Consider the following 5356-nt stretch of genomic DNA (forward strand, 5'->3'; position numbering starts at 1 on the left):
CCCATCAAACTCCTCTCTCCCTCTTCTCTTTCCATTTCGGGTAATAACCACACACAAACAAGATCCGAAACTCGGTTCTCTACTAGTGATTTCCGCTAGCTGGTAGTGAGATTGATCCTAAACTTAGTTGTTTGATCCGTTCATAGGACCTACAATTGGTATTAGATCTTTCGGCCCTACTAGTTGTAGTTCTTGGGTCACAACCTATAATTTTGGTCGTGTTTGTGTTTTGAATACTTGTGTTCAAGTGTTAAAGTGGATCTACATGTTTACTTGTTGTAGTTGTGTTTACAAACTTGAAATAAGTGTTACTAAAGTATTCGGGTTTGAAAGAAGTGTGTTCTTATGTTCTTAAAAGTGGTTGGTTTCATGAAGATTGTGGGGTTAAGCTTGAAAGTTTGTGTTTATAAGATCTAAAAAGTGTTCATTATCACAAATTTACTTGATAGGATCCTAATAAACAATCATTCAAAATTTTTTTTGAATAAAGATGGATCTCACAACTTCACATCGGATCAATCCGTGTTGTTAGTTAGCGTAAATCATTAACAACACTCGGATATCGGATCTTAGTTTGAGAAAGATGAAGTGTTTGATGAAAGAAAGTTTCTTTTATTTCCTAGAGGTGTTATGGAGAAATTAAAGATTCGGTTAGAGGGGTTACTTTACATTAGAATTCGTCCATCAAAAGAATTAAATTGAAGATTTGGTAAATAATCATGTTTAGGAAGAAAATAACTAAAATTGGTTATCATAATTCAACTTGCAAAGTAAGAAAACAAATTTGATAAGTGAAATACGTCCATGTTGTAGGTCCCAAAACAACCATGAACGGATTTTGCACTTGATACATATTTTGAGACGTGTCTGGTAAATCAAACGATCGAACATAAATATAAAGATAAAGATAAGATATAGATGAACGATCTCGTTGTCAGTTAAAAGATTTGAGAAATAAAACAAAGAGTCGACCCACCCAAGGTGAGCTCCCTTGGGGGGATGATTTACACCTTACAAAACACACACTAAAATGCAAACAATAAAGACATATTTATAGAAAAACACATGCTATCTAAAAAACTTTATCCCCGTTGAAGCAAAATGCGTGCACCTAATGTCACACCCCAACCTAAGGCGGAAATGTCGGGGCGTGAGCTGATTGTTACAGCTCACAAGGTTACTATCTTGCAACATTATAAGTTTCATTATCTATTTAATAATTTCAAATAAAACAATTACAGTTAAGTACATCAAGTATAACGAAATTACAACAATGATTAATTAAGTTTGTATCCTAAAAAGCATCTCTACGTGATCTTCATCTTCCTAAACAACAAAGCTGATAACCTGCAAATGCGTACAAAATATATATATTTGTCAACAACACATGTTGAGTGAGTAGATTCACCAGTTTTGACACAAACAAAATGATAATATATAATGATATAAATAATAGGGTAATAAAATAAGCAAAACTGTTATCTATGAGTATAAACAATGAAAGTGTTAAGCAAGTAATGAGTGTCGGTGAAACCATTGCCAATGCGATCGGGCTCCGGCCACTACGACGGTCGTATGATCATACTATAATGAGATTATGTTGGACCTCTCCGAATGTGATTCAACTAAGCAAGTAAGCAGATAGCAAGTAATAAACAGTCATTCAATTGATACACAACACAAAGATCACAGTTTGCGTTTAAGAAATAATAAGATAAATAATTTGATAAATGGTACGCAAGTGCCCCCAAAACGTGAGAAAACGAGTAAAATATGGGAGTGATTACTCACCTTATTAGTAGAACAAAACACAAGTGAGGATGTAAGAATAATGAACCCTTCGGGATTTACCATCAAGGATTCCTGATTAACATAATGTTATGAATTAATTAATAATGAGATAACATGTAAAATGAATTTAGGATTTCGATGTGATTTAAGTTATGTTTGTGATTATAATATTATGGATTGAACGATTGAACTCTACGGTCATTGTTTTTAATTATTAATTATAAATTTTCCCAATAATTTACCCATGATATAATGTATAGTAAGATGTAAATAAAAATGTGTTTGAATCTATCAATAAAAATCTATTTAATAAGTTTATTAAATATATTTATATAAAATAAATATAAGCAAGTTTATCTAGACGATCAACTATGAGAAACGTGAATTAAAGTGTCGGGTTTTAAATAAAAGAATAAGGGTTACTATTAAAATATATTTATAATACATACATATGTAATAGCAATAATAAGTTTATAAAAAAAGGCTCAACGACAAGAAGAAAAAGTGAATTTAAAGTGTCGGGGTTAATAGGGTTTATTTAGAACAATATGCTTATATATATATATACATATATATATATATATTAAAAATCTATAACGAGATTATTTTTCAAGAAACGTAAAGGCTTACAGGCGTCAGTTTGATAGAATAATGTCTATTTGATGATCAATATTAATTTAAAAATAGTTTATAAATCATTAATATGCTTAAAATAGCAAAACAACAAAATAAAGAAGCAAAAGGGGCTGGCCGGGGTTCTATTAGTCTAATTCATGTTAGGGTTTACATTAAATATGATAGCGCAAACGGTTTACATAAATCAGTTACCTGATTAAACTTCCAATCGATGATGAACGGCTCGCTTGAAACCAACGGCCTAGGAACATATGGGGTTGGTGTTTGCAGAAGGTTACAAATCAATTAAACATAGGGGTAGGTTCGCGAGATTATAAGGATGATGTCTGCTAGATTAATTGTATTGTGGTGATGATTACAATGTATAATGAGGACGAGACATAGACGGGTTTCGTTATGTAATCAATTCGTATAATATAAGATCGTGTTTACCTAATTTACAACGTCGGTGAGTTCGTTATAACCATATATACGATTTGCAATAATCAATTACGCGTTTAAATGCGAGGATTAAGCAACAAGATATTATACGGGTCAATTGGATATGGGCAAACGGTCTGGGTAATTGGGTTGGATCCAGATAATTGAATTATAAATGTTAATATATAATGTTTACATTTTAGTCCCTGAAGATTGAAGGTGGAAATATAAAGTGTTCATTGTTTTAGCTTGGGTACTTTTTGCCAAAATTTGAAAGTTATGCATATATGTGTTATATAAACAATAATATTATAACAATTAGATTACTCGATAGACGTGAAAATTTTAAATGATAAAAATTTTCCGAACATATAAACGGGTCGGGTAATATAAACTTGGAAAAACCAAGTTGTTACACCTAAGATCTCGTCTCGTATCTGAATTTCTCGCCCACATTAATTATTAACGTGACCATTAATATATAACCGGTTTCGTAATTTGATATCTCAAGTCATAACTCTTTGGCCTTACACATGTTCATACTTTAATGAATAATATAAAACAAACACATTTTGAAGGACTCTGGCTAATCAATAGAAGTGTCAGCCAAGTTTATTCGTTACGCGATGTGCGACCCAAATGGGCGTCACGTGTTCTTGAGCATCGTCAGGAAACTAAATGAAAAAGGTAGAAAACCTAACACTGTTGCGTCTCGTGAAAAGGAAAAAGGAATCCATTGACGACGCGCAAGGATGGAAAAGTCAGAAATTTTAGTTTTAACACTTAGCACTTCAATTTTTACTAAATCAAATTTGACTATAAAACTCATGAAACAAGATTTGTGGTCGACTTTAGAACATATATAAATTAAAAGAGGGTCCGAAAATTTAAAGTGGATTGGTTTTTAAAATTGACGAATGTTATACCCTATACAAGATGTGAAACCCTTGTACTAACATTTTAATGTTTGAGTCTATCCTCCCCGTATAGACCTATACTAGGCTATAGAAGGTGTTTAGGGTCTATATGCTTCATATAGATCCATAAAGGACGTATAGAGGGTGTTAGTATAAATTGTTATAAGCTATAAGTAAACTTATTTATATAGTTAAATCCATACTTTTATTTGTTATCGAAAAATGTTTAGAAATGTTTCTCTAGATGATTAAAAAGGTTTGGTTTAAAAAAAATAGAACTCCTAAAGGGAACGAAAAAAATCTTGTATTTTTATTTTGCATATTCTAATTATGATTGACGGATGTTCTTTATGTATTGAATTTTATTTTGTTCTGTTTTTTAGTCATGTGACCTAATTTAATGGACCAGAATATAAAAAAAATCTAGTTACTGATAGCTCCTTGTTGAAAATTTTCTACAGTCACTTAAAAAATTCATGAATCTGTCACTATCAATGCACAAATTTTAGGGAGTCAAGTACATCCAAGGGGAAACACACAATCTAAAATTTACCGCGTCGTCGTTGCAGCGTACCGATTCAACCTTACTAGTTTAAATTGTATAAATTTTGTTCCATTTTAGTAAAATCAAAATAGATTTATGTGTTTTTTAAGAAATGTATGTTACTTACGGTTAATTACCTTTATAAGATTAATAATAGAGTTATGTAATATAATCTTAGTATGCGATATATTACTTTAAGTGTCTATCTTTTGCATTAAATTCTATTCGATATCACAATACAACGAGGGGAGGCGCTCGCCGATTAAAACTCATTTGTTTTTTAAGATACTTTATCCCCGGCCTTTTGGCAAAATATTGTGTTTTTGTTTGCTTTTCAACAATTGCAGATTCTTTTCATTTTCAACGTTTTCTTTTTCTTTAAAGCTTCGATTTCTTAACAGATTTCTTAACAAAAGGGGGTTGCGGCGCAACTTGTTGCCCGTTTGCCTGCCACTTTATTGTAATCGTTTTATAGTAAATTATATAAAAATTCTTGAAATTTCCGTCCTTCATTTAGCATCAACTGCATTCTAAAATCATTTGAAGATTGACTCTAATGTGGAACAGAAGATAAATTGTGGAAAAAATCATGTAAACTCCTACACCATTAATACGTATGCATATCATCGTGTCTCTAAATAAGTGTTTTTATATAATTGTATAATTGAATAGATATATAAAGTGAGGGGCTAAAATGAAAAATTAATGAGAATCTTACAATTAAATGAACATGAAAAAATCGAATTAGATAGTTAACGTCTTCTTTGTTTTTAAAGCTTTGATTTCTTAACAGATTCTTCAAATTTTCGTCCTTCATCTAGCATCAAATGCATTCTAAAATTTAGGAATCTGCCACTAGTCAATAGCGTATGCAAATCTTTCAAGGAGTCTAGGACACCCAAGGGGAAACACATAATCCAGAATTCACCGCGTCCCGCTACATCGTACAATATAACCTTACTAGTCTAAATTGCATATGTTTTGTTCCATTTTAGACAAATCAAAATAGAATTATGTACATTACTTATGTACAACTAATTAATTTTTT

The sequence above is a fragment of the Bidens hawaiensis genome, unplaced genomic scaffold, assembly GCF_021521415.1.
Source record: "Bidens hawaiensis isolate Kalapana, Puna unplaced genomic scaffold, B.hawaiensis_p1.1 tig00039134_1, whole genome shotgun sequence".
Taxonomy (NCBI): Eukaryota; Viridiplantae; Streptophyta; class Magnoliopsida; order Asterales; family Asteraceae; genus Bidens; species Bidens hawaiensis.